At 32.8% G+C, this 18,780-nt stretch overlaps 1 protein-coding gene across 1 annotated transcript in view; it reads right to left on the bottom strand.

Moving 5' to 3' along the window:
- The window catches only part of LOC112127440, a 55,371-nt gene that overhangs the window by 1,398 nt on the left and 35,193 nt on the right, over positions 1–18,780 (bottom strand). The gene's annotated exons all lie outside the window — the stretch shown is intronic.

The raw sequence follows: 18,780 nt of genomic DNA, 5'->3' as shown, positions 1-18,780 counted from the left end.
TTATTTATAGCATAAGACATAAAGCAAGATAACATACATGAGTTTATTCTACATGTATAATTGGACGAAAATTAGTTTTTCTTTATTCCAACTTCATAAAAAATGTCTAAAGCAAGTGGAAAAAGTAGGCTAGAATAATTTAAACGTGTTTAAACAGTGTATTACTTCGTAAATAAAGCCTGAAATATTACATAAGCAGTAAAAACTGTTAGGGAGAGATCCCTCATGATATATTGGTATAATATGTGGATGTAAAATTTACTATATCGTGTCGCATGCTTAACTAAATTTTCATCAAGTAAATGTTTGTGTAAGGTCTCCATTCAACACTCTTGTATCTCGAACAAGTGGTATTATTGCCCTAATACGAGCTTATCCTAATTAGGATTAGCCAAAACAAATGATCCATTTCAAAACTATTAAATTTTGAATACTGAATATTGAGATTTATTATTCAGAAATCGTGAGAAGCGGTCTGGTGTGATGTAGGTGTCAGAAAAACGTTTTCTTTATCGTGCCAACGTTTCGATCTTTATTGAGATCATCTTCAGGGCCTGGGATTTACAAACATTGTTTACATTTAACAAATACATGTAGGATGTGGAAAAAAGTGAATTTATACAATGCAAAATATATTTTTTTATGTGTGGTGACTTCCTTCCCCACCCCTTCAAAATCCAACTTAACATAAAACAGCAAAATCTCACTGGCACTCTCAACACGACACACAAGAATGGCACAATTACACAGAAGACAAACTCTTTTATTGAGTAGAAATACTTTGATTGAATGTGTGGTGATTAGTGACCGTTAATCGCTATTTATTTAGAAATCGTGAGATGCGGTCTGGTGTGATGTAGGTTTCAGAAAAATATTTTCTTTATCGTGCCAACGTTTCGATCTTTATTGAGATCATCTTCAGGGCCTGGAATTTACAAACATTGTTTATATATTACAAATACATGTAGGATGTGGAAAAAAGTGAATTTATACAATGCAAAATATATTTTTTTTATATTCAATCAAAGTATTTCTACTCACTCAAAGTGTTTCTTCTGTGTAATTGTGCCATTCTAGCGTGTCGTGTTGAGAGTGCCAGTGAGATATTGCTTTTTATGTTTATATATGTTGGATTTTGAAGGGGTGGGGAAGGAAGTCGGTATAGAAAAGACACTTTTTACTTTTTTCCACATCCTACATGTATTTTTGAAATGTAAACAATGTTTGTAAATCCCAGGCCCTGAAGATGATCTCAATAATGATCGAAACGTTGGCACGATAAAGAGATGTTTTTCTGAAACCAACATCACACCAGACCGCATCTCACGATTTCTGAATAATTATCGATTAACAGTCACTAATGACCATAAATTGAGATTTGTTTTGAACAGATTTAGTCATGTCTCGAAATATGTTGATGCTTCGTTTAGCTCCAAAATTATTGTTAAATGAAATCCTTATTTTTTTCTTTTCTTCTTCGATTCTTTTCTTCTTCTTATTTGCTTTAAATTTATATGTTCTTTAAACAATTTTTAATTGACAGCATGTTTTTTATACGGATTGATTGGGATGATCGGTTGTATTCTTTCTATACTGAATTCCAAAATACTTCAGGGCAGACGGAGCGAAAATAGAAGAAAGCAAATCAATGCTTCATATTAAATGCTCAAAACGACAATAATAGGTAATTAAAAATGCATTTTTCCTTACGTAAGGAAAATGACGTTTATAACTAAGTTTTCTGGTTATAATAATTTAACTTTTTAAATGCAAGTGCAATTGATTACCAAATAATTGACACGACAATAACAATTTCCATTTATTTGTGATTCACAATTGTACAAATATCATTCAGATTGATTAGTAAATTATGTAAATTGGCTCATTATAGAGTTAGTACATAGGCAAGTTTACTTGATAAGAAGGGCTTCCCACTGAAAGTTCAACCTTGAAGTTAGTCTTGTTAATCGTGTTTTACAACTAATTAACTTACAGTCTCACAGAAAACGAACCTTAAAATGTTTTTAATGAATTGAAAATCAATATTTACACATGAAATTATGTATTACGGTAAGAAACATTGCATTTAAAGTACTGTTTACCGGAAATTAAAGATTGTAATATCTATTATAATTCGTGGTCCGATTGGCCAAATAACTTCTTTCAATTAATTTATCTTTGTGTAATGTATTGGTTGAAATGAAAAAGTTGTCACGATAGCTCATGTGGTTAGGCGGTGTATTGAGCGGAAAGCGTGGGTTCCAATCCCGCTCATAACACTAACTTTTTCATTTCAACCAATACTTTACATAAAGATTAATTAATTGAATTGTAAGTTATATTTTTGTAGCTTATTATTAACTTTTTATTATTTTATACCTGTTGTGGAGAGGGGCGGGTCATTTCGGACCAGCAAACCTCCGAACTCGTTTCTATCAATGCCGATCATCTTTCTCACTACGATATGACTACGTAAAGGCGGGCTAAACCTTCACGGAAAACACATTAAAAATAAATCAATAAAACAATTAAATTACACTTAAAATAAAAAGATATAAATCAATCTATCTTCTTTGATTAAAAAACATATTTTTTAAGTAATAAAGAAAAAAAATATAAATAATAGATTTCAACTTCAAGTAAATTAAGAAAAATAAATTGCCAACTTCGAATGAAATAAATAAAATAGACTATTGTAAACTTAAAATGAATGAATTTAAAAAAAATCCGAATCCAAAAATAAGTATAATTAAAGTGAACTTAAATTAACGATCGATCGATATTATAACGTAGCAAGATCCCGCGGTCGTGGGTTCGATCCCCACCGTCGCCTCTGGACTTTTTCTGACGCCTAAGGGGACCGGTGGCCGCAATTGAAAGAAATTGACCCGGCACTTATCAATGGAAGGGGCGGGATCGAATATCAGTGACCCTGAATTTGGTCCCAACCCCCTTCAAAAATGAGTTTCTTCGATGGAAGAACACCGGTAAAACGGGGGCTCAAGTTCACATTTGTGTTGCGAGCCCTCCCCCAAAATATTGAGCCAGGGATAAAGTACAATAAGCTGTACAGCTCAGCTGCAGTGCTCAGGAGGGAACTCCTCCCGTCCCTGGTATCCAAATAAAATATTAAAAAAAAAAAGAGTAGCAAACAGTCCAAATATTTAATAAAGTGGTACCACTTCCTTCATAAAACGACGATCCAACGATGAACATTATGGCGATAATTTTAATGACGATGATGAGGAAAAATGGTGACGCTGCAAAAACGAAAAAAAAATTACTTCGACGGAACAACGAACGAAAGACGACTGACTGTTATCTGCCGTAATCCGCCGACGCCGACTCACTGAGCCAAACAATAAACAGGTGTGGATTAACGAAACGCGATCTTTTAAATAAATTCAACAATTAATTGGCGTTAACAATGCCCATAATAAACATAAGAAAACAGCATTCAAAACAATACGGATCCTAAACGGATTGATTAAAACGTGAAATATGATTTTAAAAACGCTCTGATATATTGTTTTATTATTACTATACATATTTATCTAAAATATATGGAAGACAGTATAGGAAAATTGATTGTTTTATTTTCTCCCTCTTAACAAAGCAATATTAATTATCGTTCAAAATGATTTTTCATAATTTTCTAACTCTCCTTGATCACAATATTTCGTCTAATTTATAATCTGCTTTTATTAATTGGAAAAGCCGTTTCGGCCTAGAGGCGTTTGAAAATGGCGTAAATTCTGATCCAAGGGCTTTCTTCTGGCGAAACCAACACTTCTGCCACGGCAGAAAAGGGAAAGTTATAATCGAAAAAGATAAAATGTTGAAGTAATCTGGAAAGGGCCGATAACGGGGAGAAGAGAGTAGTGGCTAGAATTAGAACATGTTTCACAAGGAAAACACTCCCTCTCCTATTGAAACCACCCTCGTAAACAAACATCTTGCCTCATTAGCAACACATCACGTACTTCATTACATTTGTGGTAAATTTATATAGCTCATCAAATAAGTGGAAATCCTTCGGAATAATTTTTATTACAACTTGATTAACTGTCCAAACCATATATGATACACAATTAAGATTTATTTAATTTACGAACGATGCAAAAATTATAAAAGGCTTAATGGAGAGACTAATTGAATTATACGAGGTATAATTTATAAAACTTGTAAATTCCAAGCTGAGGTTTGTATAATTCATATTATTCCATTTCCTTTTGACCATGAAAGAAATAAACAAGTAAAACCGGGAGATACAAATTACTCATAATATAAATTATATATAGACATGGTTTAATTATTTGTTCTTATTACAATAGGTTTTTTGAACGTTTTGTTAACCATGTTATGAAGGGAAATTGCGTAACCGTGATTGTGTGTTGCTTGTGTGAAAATTGGAAACGGTAACACATTTCGATGTTCGACGGTGCTTTAAAATAAAATTTTACTGTTTTTTTTCTTAACTGTTAAGCTGTCATATCGTTTGGAGAATTATATAAAAAAAGGTGAGAGTTCATAACTCCACGGTCTGAAAGTTTCGTGTGAAAACTAAGCCCCTTTGTGAAGCTTGTTGTTTTGTAGAGTGTGTGCAGTCGGCCGTTGGGTCTGTTAACCAAAGCCGGTTATTGCCGAGTTTAAAACCCACACCGGTTTCGTAATTGATCAGAATAAAACACAGAAACGACGAAGTGTACTTGTAAACACGACACTTTGAGACGGACGGATTGTAACTAAAACCCTTCCAACATGTAATGCAGGCGGAAGCATAATGACATGCTTATTATTATTCTAGGCAAACGATCGTCGTTACGGCCAGAATAGGAGTAGAATAGAAAAACATTCACAATATAAGGCACATAAAACTAGTTAACATAAAATTACATTCCCTTTTACATACTACATTGCGACGTTTCAACAAATACATTTTACATTTGTATTTAATGTGTATCATACAATCTTTAGTTGATGATGAAAGCTATTTTCGTTAATAATGTTTGCAGTATTTTATTTGATCAAATTTCATTTTTTTCATATATATTTGGATTAAAAAACCAAAACCATATTCTTACAAAAAGTTATAATATAAAAATAAATAAATACTGTCTTAACGTCTATTTCTGTATATCTTTTTTTTTTTTTTGGGGGGGGGGGTTTAAACGTTCGTATAGAATGCCTGAGTCTCTACTAATGGTTTCTTTTGAAGATTTCCTTTCCATTAAAAAAGTGTACAATTGTGTGGTGATTAGTGACAGTTAGGCGATGATTATTCGCGGAGATCGTGAGATGCGGTCTGGTGTGACCGGTGTTAGAAAAACATTTTCTATATTGTGTCCACGTTTCGATCTTTATTGAGATTATCTTCAGAGAACAAAGTGTTTGTTTTCCCTATAGATGTGTCATTCTTCTGTGTCGTGTTGAGAGTGCCCAACCTACGTCACACCAGACGATCTCCGAATAATGAAGTGTTCTTCTCAGGCGAATTATATCTATGACTTTTTTGTGCAAGAATATATTTCCGAGTACATTCTCCTTGGTATTTCTAGGCAGTTTCTGAGGATATGCTCTGTCTCTTACGTTTCTGCTACATTGGTTATTTGGTAATGGCACTTCTTTTGAGTTTTTGAGGAAATTAACCGTTAGGATTTTCAGTTCCTTTGTTTTAAACACGAAGTCTGCTTGCCACATGCGTTCTTAGTATTTGTTGTAATTTTTACTCGCAAAAAACCTTAGGGATTCATTTATTTGTTTTTTGTTTATGCAAAAATAGCGACTTGAATCTATGTATTGTTTTACTTTTTTAGTTCTTTCTCAATAATTCTTCATTTCTTCACAATAATTCCATCACGGCGAACTCAACTAAGCGTTAAACTTAGTAATTTGGCTTGAAGGATGGTTGTGGTGGAGCTCAAGGCCATGTGGTTTTGATAGTTAGTTCCCTTTATACCCATGCCCGTATCATTTCCTATGTTTCAAGTTTGAAGTGTATACCATGGAAGTCAATCAGTTATATTGGGTTGTCCGGAATATAATGCAGGTCTTCATAATTTCTTTCTATTACCCCTCTACAGGATAAAAGGTTTAAGTTTGATGGATTATTCTTTTGTTGAAATGTTAACTATTTTTCATCCTCTTCTAAAAGAAAAATGCTTGTTTACCTTAGTAGCATTTTGGTACTTTGGAATACGGCAGTTACTAAGATGTAAACGCGAGATTTTCGCGTAATTTTATTTTACATGATTAAACTCGATCTGAACTGTGAATAAACCGCCCGAAAAATTATTGAAGTCTGGTGCGATGGCTGTGTGAGTGAAAGCGCCGTTCAGAAATGGTGAAAAAAATTTCGAGAAGGGGACTTTAGCATAGAAAATAAAGAAGTGGAAAGATTTCGTCCTCTGCGAGATCCCATATACAAGAAATTCTCAGAACAATGCTCCAGAACTTGCTGAGAAACTTTCCTAAGCAAACCGATCGTCGCTGACCACCTTAAGGCAATAAGGAAAATAAAAAAGTACGAAAGTTGGTTTCCTCAAGCATTAAACAACTGCAAAAAAATAATCATCATAAGCGGCCCAGAGACGGTCAATATTATTGTACAATATAGACTGCACAATAGTTTGACGGTTGCCCCTTAACGTTCAACAAAATTTTGTTTCTGCAATGAAGTTGAATAGTTTGAAGGCGATATTGAAGTTTGTGCAATATTTTCCATTTGTTGATACTTCACAAACTGACTGATATTGCGCAATAATGCCAATAGACGGTGCAATATTTTCCAGGTTGTACAATATATTTTCAACTTTTTGTCAATCATGCAATGTATTGCACTAAAATTTCAATATCGTCTATACACGATCAATTAAATTGTACAACCCAAAATATTTTGCAATAATATTGGTCGTCTATGGGCCGCTATAAAGTTTGCGCAATACTTCTTTGCCGAAACAGAAACAAATTATTCGGGTAGAATTGTTACTTGTGATGAAAAGTGGATTATCTACGACAAAAGCAGGCGTTTCACTGGCTCGACAAAGTAAAAGCAGCAGCACATTTTCTAATGCCCCTCATCAACAAAAGTGACTCTTTGGTTTGCTTCATTTTCATTAATACAGCTTTTTGAATTGTGGAGAAACAATCAATGCCGAAATGTATTTGTTGAATTAGTTTTTAAAATTGAAGCAATTCTCCAGAAATTGGCATATCGTCTTTGGTCAATCGGAAAAGGCTGATTCTGTGTCAGGACGACGCTCTCATAGGTATACAATACGAAAACTGTTAGATCTTGATTATGAGATTCTACATCTTCCTCCGTCTTCTCCAGACACTGTTCTACAACATGAATATTTATTGATCAAAAATCGTTGGAAAATGCGTTTACAGAATTTGTTAATCATAAAGATTCCAAATTCTGTTCAAAGGGTATATTGAAGTTGCCATGACGTTGGAGGAAGTGTATTGAGAGTGATGGAAGGTATTTTAATTTCATTTATTTCATCATTTTTATTTTATAACCACAATCCTCATTGTTTTTCTGACACCGAATACTAAAATTGTTTCATGTTTTAACCAAAATTTAATTTAATACTTTCTATTCCATCCCTGATAAATTCTCAATGCCTCAGTGCTGTTCATTGATATCTATATAAGGAGGGTTGTTAACAATTGATTAGTACTACTAGTGTAGAGTAAAAATCGAATCACTTTAATCGGATTTTTTAAACTAACACTTTTTTTAGACTGGTGTTTTCCAACTATTAACCCCACCGGAGAATGAAGCGTACAGGGCAAGTTTAGGTTTTTTTTAAGAAAAAAGTTCAATTACATTAGTTGATAAGAAAGAACAATATAAATAACGAACTTATTATCCGACTTTACTTAAGAGAATTGAGAAAGAAAGAGGATTGTTTGCACAGTTTGCAAACACGAAAACTTGGTATAAACCACATTGAAATAACGTATTTCCACTAAGATATCATACTTTAATGCCTCACACAACTACATATTATACTGCGTTGTGTAAGTAATCAAACAGTTATGCTTATTGAAATGGCGGATTTTAGAAGTGGGAATCAATAAACTACTTTCCTGTACGAGCTGTTGAATTATACAATTCCACAAAATCTGGGGGTTGTTCCATCTCAATAAATCCAAACAAGTATTACGGTTATTAATACTATTAATAATTTCTAAGGGCGTTTTAAAGTCTAACGTCATTTCACGCCCTAACTGTTTATTTACGCCCTACGGGTTATTTACAAGAGGATATTTACAAGGTTCGCTAAGTAGGCTAAACCCGCAAGACCGTCCGGTGTAGAAGGGAGGGTATCGTCATAGTGCCGTGCTTTGGACAATGCTAACACAAGGCGCCCATACATCATCTTTAATTAGTCTTCCTTATTTGACTACTCGTTTTACCCGATTTACGTCATGCTGTCTTCCTGCCATTGTAGTTGGCCAGTCAACTGTCTAGATAATACATTTTGGAACAATACAATACATAATTTAACCAGGGGCATCCCACGTATCACCCACATTGGTGTTTAATTGGGTACCTGTATAATGTTTCTCCAAAAAAAAGGTAAAAATTTAAAACTTGACTAAAAATATCAAACACGTATTTTTTTCATAGCGTCATTGATTCAAGAAAAATTCAGCCGGGCCATATTTTTAAGTTTACAATGAAAGACATTGAAAAAGTAAAAAAAAATCCCCTTTAATGGTGATAACTTTTTTAAAGTTTAAACAATATAAATGATAAAATTTTAATATATGAGACTTAAAAAAGTGAGAAAATCAGACAAGATACCCCACCAATCGGTCTGACTATAATTATTTTAAATTTGCCAGATACCTTTTCGGATATTATTATCTCTGAATAATCAAGGTCAATAAAAATGAAATTTGTGATCACCGTTACACTTTTAAACAACAAACTGTTAAATCTATAACAAAACAACAAATTGTAATTTTATTTGTACTAGTATTTATTTTATTGATTTTTAAAATATAAAATTAAACAGTAATACTTTTACGAAGGATGATAAACAATATAATTACTGATTGAGATTTTCTTTGGCGAGTTTTTAAAAATTAATATTGGCAGATAAAACCGAAATGAGGGAGTTCTTCCCAAAGTATTATTCATGCTACTCTTATAATTGATTATATATATATATATATATATATATATATATATATATATATGTGTGTGTGTGTGTGTGTGTGTGTGTGTGTGTGTGTTATAATAACTAATCTGTATCCAACTTGAATAATTGGTAAAGAATAGTTGTCACCACCGATAAATAAATATGCGTGATTATGGACGAGTTTACTGAAAAATATAGACAAGGTAACGCATTTTAACGTGGACAATTAAATAAAAATATTGTGAATATGATTTGCCTTTTCTAATGTGAATATAACCATTAACATCACTCAAATGATAGAGATAATTAAATTATAAAGTACACTGATAATTAAAAGTCATGTGAATTACTTTCTCTAAAAAATTCATAAATTAACAAATAATTAAAACTGCGTTTTGTTATATAATCTGGATTAAGGTATGAAGAATCAGAATACTTTAAACCTGTGCCATCATCGTCAGAAAACGCAAAATTCCTTATTTCAAATAAATTTTTTATAAACGATAGTTTGTTTATAAATACTTTTTATAAGAGCTTTTCTATAATTTTACCCAAATATGCCTATATGAAGAAGTAGGGTGTGTTATTTAATGTATTTAGCAATTTTGTTTTTTGTAATTTCCAAAACTTATAAGTATAAATTCAAAATGATAAGAATTATAAATTATCACGTAAGAATTGATAATAATTATATTTCATTTTTAATATTCACGTTTGTGGCATTTTAGATTGATAAAACTTTTGTTAATCTAGAATACTACCTTAAACATTATAAACCGTTGATTAAACAGTTCAATTTTTCTCAAAATTTAAAATGTTCTGTTTAGTATAAAATGACAATTAATTAAGGTTTTTAGTTGAGATGAAAAAAAGCTAATGGCACGAAAGGGATTCGAACCCAAGACCTTCGGCTAGATACGCCGCTGCTCTACCACCTGAGCTATCGTGACCTCGATCCACTCGGACATCAACTCCCCATCTCAACCCCACCTTATTTTATTATTTCAATTGTCGTCGAGAATCCAAACCGATTACACGACATTTGAAAAATGGCAAAAGGAGGGAAAACTCATAAGGTGGAGTTGAGATGGGGAGTTGATGTCCGAGTGGATCGAGTCTCGATAGCTCAGGTGGTAGAGCAGCGGCGTATCTAGCCGAAGGTCGTGGGTTCGAATCCATCTCGTGCCATTAACTTTTTTTCATCTCAACTAAAAACCTTAATTAATTGTCATGTATTAATTGGTCAAGCGGACCACGAAAGTAGTGAATTAGTACAAAATGTCGAAATTCCCGCGTGTAAAGGGTAAAATTTTCTGCCGGCGGCCTCTACAAACAAGACACTTTCTTTTCAACGACATTAAATTACACTGTGTATTGAAGGCTTGTAGCGAGTTAATTGCTGTTGAAATGGTACCATTACTGTTTCTTAATAAAACGGAGAAGTTACTTTAGTCGGTGTAATACCGTTAGTTCCGCGTATTTGAACCAATTTCACGCTAATGCACGATAACGACCGGTTTCGCGAAGCTTGTCATTCGATTTTTGAGGGAGTTGTTATAAACGTTATCTCCTGTCCTGTCCACCTCCGGACATGAATTTCAAGTATGCGCATATGAGCAAAACCCGTGTTAGGAATCGTGAATAGCTTCAGCTATTATGAAACAGTACCGCATTGATTTACAAAGGATGCCGATAAGCGAGAACGCAGCAATTAATGTATAATACTTGTATCATTAAATTGTTTATAGAAAATTCAAATAAAGAAAAATGTAAGCTATAAAAACTCTGACGGTACTAGCCTGTAAAAGTGCAGGGACAGTACATTTTTTGGTGCAAACCTCGTGTTTTCTATTTGTATTTCTACAATCCATAATATAGACTTTTTATTTGGAAATAAATTCCTCTATTTACGTTTGCCTACTTAAAACTGCCATTAAAATTGCAATTAAATATTATTTTTATTTTTTCAAATAACCATCTGTATGGACAAAAAAAGTTCAATTTTCGGTAACAATCAATCCCTAACAAAGCTTTAGTTTATACAGTAATTTTATTTCTTAAAAAATTAACGATCCACAGCCGCATGAATACATTGTTTGTACGGAAATTACATTGCAATACCTGCAATGTTGGAGAATTTCCATATTTCAGGAGTCCTGTCGTCGACAGACAATTAACAGAAATCTAACTTAATGTAAAAGTACCGCCTTTTCTATATATTTTAATCTGTGCAATATTTTTACGGGTCTAATAAAATAAAAAAACTCATTTTTATTTAAATAATAGTCCATTAGATAATAAACAAAATTTATGTAAAAATAATGAATTAAAATTTTGAAAAGTGTGAACAACTGTTTAAAAATATTGTTTTCCATGTTCCTCGAGTCACAATATTCTTTTGCTATTATAGTTTCCACGTTTTAAGTTTAATTTAGACAATTCCTGTTGTAAATGACATAATAGCAGTATATAAATTAAACAAATGATGTATCATTTGAAATAATAATAATTATCTGTTCATCCTATCTTTGGTAACAATCCAGTTAATTGGATTCATGAAATGAACCTGTAAATGATATAGAAAAAGAAGTAAAATTAATGAATTAAAACATTCCTGACTCCTCCCCCTTTTCTATTGACGGAGTGGTGTTAATTTGAGTTTTCTGTTCAAATTTCGTTTTTCATCACACGATTCCCCTCCTTCGTTCCAAAGTTTTCAGCGCCTGTGGAAATGTTTTGTTTCCAACAATTTCTCAATTGCTGATACTTCATTGTTTAATTAACTCCATGCAATTTAATAACATAAAGTTTTAATAAATTACAACTAGGCAATAATGAAGAAAAAGTAACCTGCATCTTGTAGTTAAATTATTATACAGTTATGAAGTTTAGTTAGCTGAACAAGCAATAGAGTAAATACATTAAATTCGATTGACATTTCTCGATCATCATGCAATGCCAGAATTGAGAAAGGATTAAGCAAGCGTTAAATAAACAAACCCCAGAGAGAAATAAACACTGAAGCTCACAACGATCATTGTTCAAAATGATGGCTTCTTGATTGTACTCAGCTAAATGTAAAACCAGATCAAACACATTTCGTTTAAAAACACCTTTTGAACATATTTCGTACGGCTTAATAATGAGTAATTTTTGAACATTTAATTTAGTAATTATTCAGAAATCGTGAGAGCCAGTCTGGAACTTTCACGATTTCTGAATAATTATCGATTAACGGTCACTAATCACCACACATTTAATTTAGTTTTTCAATAGCAAATGGTAAAAAGTAATATTTGATTCGAATAAAAGCTTGTCCTGCCTTGCTCCTTACTGACAGTGTGCAGGCATGGCGCCGAATTTAAAATTGGTTCTCGGACAGAGTAGTGAATTTCATTCTCCTGTTCTGCTTTTTGGAGGATGTGGGTTTTCGTTGTATATTTATTTGTTTTATGTGTTTGTGGTTATGTGTTTTGTGGTGGTGGTTGGTGAGGGCGATGGTAAAATATATCGTCACCATCGCCTCACAAGGAGTGTCCGAGTTTAGGTATTATGGCTGAATATTTATAAAATACCATCGACCAAAATTTAGACTAGATTTTTTTTAACGAGGGTTCGCAACACCAGAGGTTATTTCAACCCGGGGTGCCGGTGTTTTTGAAAAAAAAAAAGCCTACTTGTAAGTATGTGGGTTACGAATTGGGGGCCGCTGGATTCGAACCCGGGACCTTTACCTTACAATGAAGAGCACCGTATCAACGCCTAAACGGTTGCGGCCACCGACACCCCCTTATTAAATTTTAATATTGTGTGTAGGTCGATGGAGGAATATCGAGAATTCCACCGACTTATGAGAATGTATATCTCTTTGGGCAATTGTATTTATAGACGTAAGTTATAGATTAGATTGCATTTAGCATGCGTTGAAATGACCTAGCTCTCGAAAGGCACTGTAGCCTAATCCTTGAGGTTGGCATATCATTTCGGGTGAAAGTCCAATAATAAGCTGCGTAGAGGCAATATGTAAAGAAAAGCACGTAAAGCAGTGCTATTTTGTTTAACTGAATCTATTTTTTGGCCATACCATTGGTTCAAACGTGTTCATTAAAGATATTATAAATGTCAACAAACTTTGTGCCAGAGGAATAAGTATGGCCTGGTCATCCGAGTTAACATAATACATTTTTTAAATCAGAGATTCATGACTAAGTTTGAGCTGGAAACAAATACGTTTAAGAAAAAACTAACTTTGTAAAAATTAAATATTAAATAAAGTATGAATTCTGAGTCTTTATATTGGGGCAAAATATCCTCTAACATAATACCAATAAACTCGATTCAAACTGAAATAAATGACTTTTTCTTTGCTATGTTCACTGTTTAGTTTAGTTTGCCTTTTTGACCAAACTTGTACCACAATTGTAAAACCTCGGATGAAAGTAAACCGCGAAGTAAAATTAATACTGGTATGATAACCTGGAAATTGTCTGTAATAAATGCAGCGTTAATTGAAACACGGCCCAGGGCCAAATGAATCTGCCTAAAAAATTTTTGAGGTGTTCATCAATTAAAATAACATAATAATTACCGATGTCAAACCGTAAATATAATTTCATTTCTTGAAGGTTACTCTTTTTTGTTAAGAACCGTTACAACCTGTTTACTTTTTTTGTAAGATGTATATTCTATGCAGCTTGCTTCTTCTTCAGCGTGCAAAATCTGCATAAGACATAGATTAATTAATACAACCGTCTTGTTATTTATAGTAAACTCTTGTATAGTTGTTACTATTAAACATATACCAATTTGATTAAGAATTATTAATTTTATGTTAATACCAGTATATCATCTTCGAATAAAATCTAGATTACCTACCTTTGGAATATTTCAGTTTTGCCTACTATTGGCAGATACCGTGACTAATTTTCCTTGATCTTAACAAATTCATTTTATTATTTTCAATAAATTTTCTTAATAATTACAAATATTATGTTTATCTTTTTGGCATAATTATATTTTTTTCAAGTGAATATGTACATTTTCCACCTACAAAAGTTTCCTAAGGTTGTTTTCTTTATCCATTATTTTTATAATGACCAGGTCAAATTAATGGCCAGGTACGAAGGCGTATTGTACTTTTCCTGTGTTATTTAGTTTATTACTGGTTGTTACAGTGTTGTTTTGTTCGGTTTTTAAAAAATTGTATTGTTTTACCAACGTAATTTTTTCCACAGGAACAAGCTCCCTTACAATACATTGCATTGCAATACGTTATCAGTCTCAGATTTTAAGTAAAAAAATATTTTACAAAATATTATGGTCCATATAGAAATAAAATCTTTTGGCTTTAAATTGCTCTTGGTGTTTAATGATTTTTAACAAACAACAAAAAGTGGCCCTGGTATGCATATGAATTCAAAAAGTTTGTTAAAAACAATTTAAAACAAAGTCAATTTATTTCGTTAAGTGGGAAAAATGTTTTAACTAGTTTTGTTAATGTGGTAGTTAATTTTCATTAGATGAGCGGAAGATGAAACAAAAGTATTTATCACACATTATGTTACACTAAAAGCTAGTATTATGTAGAGTTATGTTGTTTTAATTACTTTCTTGGTAACTAGAAAGTAAATAGTTTATACTAAATGAAAAAATAAACAAAACACGGATACCACTGTAAGAATTTGCTAGCATTTTCTAAATCTTTTCAACAAATACAATTATATAAACAATTTTCAAGTAAAATCACTATTTAGTCAAAATAAATTAAATAATAGCGTCTAAATAGTACATTCTTAAATAAACCCAATGACCTTTCTTTTTGGCTTTCTCTTAATTCTAATCTTTTACTTCACTATCATTAATAATAAATAGAACTGAAATTTTTTTAACAACCTTTCAGAATTATTATATACTTCTCTACTTTATAGTACAACGGTGGTTTTTCTGTTTCCAACGGCAATATATCACAATGGTCGTCGGATAGTTGTCTTATATGCCGTGTGCAGAATTTACGGATCTGATTTACATTCTGGGGTTTAGAAAGAAGTCCACGTGCTGGTCTCAACAAGATAGAAGATTTAATCATAACTCAAATCGTAATTATTAATACTGTAGACAATTGTATTAAAATTACAAATACTCAATTAATTATACACAATTTTTTTTCTAATGAAAAATCTGTGTCACAGGAGGGATTCGATCCCACGACTTTCGGCTCAATACGCAGCTTCTCTACCACTTGAGCTACCGTGACTTCGATCGCCCAGGCCACAAACTTCTCATTTCGACTACCCGATTTTATTCTAATTGTAAGCAAATCGTGGCTTCATATAGAAACACTTTTTTAATAACGATCTTAATTAACGTTCGAATCCCGCCTGTGACACATATTTTTCATTTCAAAAAAATTGTGTATAATTATTTAAGCATTTCTATATTTAAATATAAGCTGATAAAATTTAGTATAAAATTACAATGTTAAATGTAGAAAAAAATATAACGAGGAATATGAGTCACGAAAGAGCGAAAGAAGGCAAAATAGACCGGACAGTTCGTTCACACTTTTTTTGAAAAAGAAAATGTCTTCCATTCTTTGTCATGCACAAAATCATATTGTAATAGACATTTTTTAAACAAAATTTCTATAAATCTATTGTAAAAAAAGCTCGAAATATTTTTTTCTATGACAGTGATTCTTCTATAATGAGCTATTTTTGTTGTCTGTTAAATTACTCATTAGGCGATTCACTTTACAAATTAGTAGCGCGTAGGGTAGTAAATTTGAATTATTCTAATGGATTTAATTAAATATGAAAAATACCAGCCTATAACAGAAAGCTTGCCAACATTGGACCCTTTCCAAAAATACTACGCACGTAAACAACCGTGTTTACCAGCAAACAGAAATTAAAAGACGAACTTCATAAGGGTTATCAATAACAAGCAAAAAATTGTCAGGTTTATCAAAAACTAACTAAAAACTAAAGCAAAGTCCCTTAAATATTTTGTAAGTTATTCAATGGCTGTTTCTTGTTGTTACTGTATGAGTTTTTCGTAAGTGCAGTACTTTTAATTCAGAAAGTTTATTTGTTTTGTCATATTTAATTTGTGTCGGTTCACTTCTTAGTTTCTATATATCCAGTTTTATTCCGTTTTGTACGACAACTTTGAACATTCCTGAATTATTGAACTTTTGTTTTAGGAAGAGGAAATATTTTAAAATCCTCAACGACTTTCTGTTTATGTTTACCTTTTCTAAACTTGCACGTTACTGTTAAGCACGTATATATTTATGTAGGCAATTTTTGATGTTTTTTTCAAAAATCTTCCATATCATCTTATTGCTTATTGATTATATGTATATATAATTTTGTATTGTAACATATCATATTCCGTTGATCTTAACAAAAAGTACATATAAATTGTTTTCTAAGATTTATATGAAGAAGGCAGTGCTGGAAAGATGAATGAGAATTTCCGGTTCATACCGTGCAGAGTTGTTTGCCATCTATTATTTATTTCATTCCATAGCAAAATATTTTTATGTAATTTTCATTTGACAGCCTGAGTTACTTGGGGATGTTTTGTTTATTGATTGCGAACTTTGGGCTTGATAAATTCATCTGAGGGACATTGAAAGTACATATTTTTTGTAGAGATCATTGAAATGTATATCGGAAACTTTTTCAATATCCTTTGAAACCTGCAGATTCACCCATATTTTCAAAATTTTAAAAATGGCATCTTCCAAGAAATACCTATAATTGAAGGAGTTCGAATCTATCCGAAGGGAAAACCGCAATACATGCAATTTTCAGAACCAAGTTCGCGTATCGTTACATCTTAGCAGTTTCTCAGGATTATTAATATCCCATCTAAAGGACCTTACAATGATGGTTCCAGATGGTTTATTAAGAACAGAAAACCACCAATTCAACAGCCTTGCCACAACCATAACTTTGGGTGATGTTCACCTCGTGTCCATCCTGATCTAATTACTTGCGTATTAATTGGCAGACAATTTTTTTAAACAACGCATCTGTAGCATTTCTAAGTCATCGAGGTGGCCAATTCAGAAAGATTAATTTCCATGCTTAATAAGTGACGTGAAGTAAAGTCAAATCGACTATTCATCGAAAAGGAACACCTAAGTAGGTATATTCAGAAAGTTTACCATTTCACATACCTAACTGGTTGCTTATCCGAGTACAGCGTCATTATCCCAATGCACTGTGTCTTACTAATTCACACTCAACTATTCCTACAAACTGTATATCTGCTGAAATATTGGCAGAGTAAAACAGGGGATAACCCCCCCACCCCGTTTCACTTAAGATTTGAATCATGATATCCAAAAAACTATTATGTCAAAGATCTTTCTTTATATCGGATGTCATGCCTACTTGATGCCAATGCTTGTCACTCCTCGACTTCTGCGGGAAATTTGCCCGAAAGGCTGGTGTCCGTTCACGACTTTGAAACTACTATTAATAGTTCACAAGGTCAACATTAAAGAACATCTACTTACATTACGGAAACCTATGAATGAAATATAGAATTTATAAGTTGAGGAGAATGAACGTGATCTCCGACCTGTTCATTTTCTCTCGGGGAAGAATCAATTCCGATAATGATTTTTATCTGTCATATGCTGCAATGTTTGAGTTGATGGATTGTTAAGGAAATAACAAAAGTGTATAAAAAATCGAAAAATTGGCATTTATCGTTTATTTATTAATCATCCGAAAAAGCACCGTACATCAAACAGGTTTACATGAACACCTTCATTTCTGATCCGAGCTCGTGGTAAATAAATTCCGGGGTTTTGTCGAGGCTACGAGTTCACGAATCATCCCCGTGATCCCACGATCTCCGGAACCGTTTTCGTTAATATCAGAGTTGTTCGGAATAATTAGTACAGAGGCTTATTTACTCGGAATGAAACACCGCGAAGCCAGAAAGCTCCATCGGAGCAAAACCATTTGTTCGAGATAAGCAGTCGTATTTGCAATTCGAGGTTTTACAACAACAAAACATCAGACACAATTAATTGCACCCATAACTTTTAGGGAGGATATGGCTTTTTCCATGCCCTTTCAATTGGATGAAACGCTGGTTCGGCTTTATTTGGTCAAATAATAACTAAGCAAAATTGAACTTGTGACGGATCCCTGCCGCATTTATGTAATTATAAATCTCATATTCTTCGACAACAAAACCTTAATGATTTTTCGTCCTCCAAACACATAAGTGCAATACAAACACTTCCAAAATTGATACTTTTATAATGGAAATTTAAATATGTAACTTATCCATAGGGGTTGGGGTTGCGTCGGTGGCCGCAACGGTTTACACTGTAAGATAAAGTTCCCGAGTTCGAATCGAGCGACCCTGCATTCGAACCCGACATTCAAATGGGCTTATTTTTCAAAAACACCGGCACCCCGAGGGTTGATATTACCTCTGCTGTTGCGACCCCTCGTAAAAAAAATTAAAAAAAAAATATTCAGAAATCATGAGATGCGGTCTGGTGTGATGTTGGTTTCAGAAAAACATTTTCTTTATCGTGCCAACGTTTCGATCTTTATTGAGATCATCTTCAGGGCCTGGGATTTACAAACAT

Source organism: Cimex lectularius, unplaced genomic scaffold, assembly GCF_000648675.2.
Source record: "Cimex lectularius strain Harlan isolate CLEC.00 unplaced genomic scaffold, Clec_2.1 scaffold163, whole genome shotgun sequence".
NCBI lineage: Eukaryota > Metazoa > Arthropoda > Insecta > Hemiptera > Cimicidae > Cimex > Cimex lectularius.
This window is presented reverse-complemented; position numbering and strand designations above follow the sequence as displayed.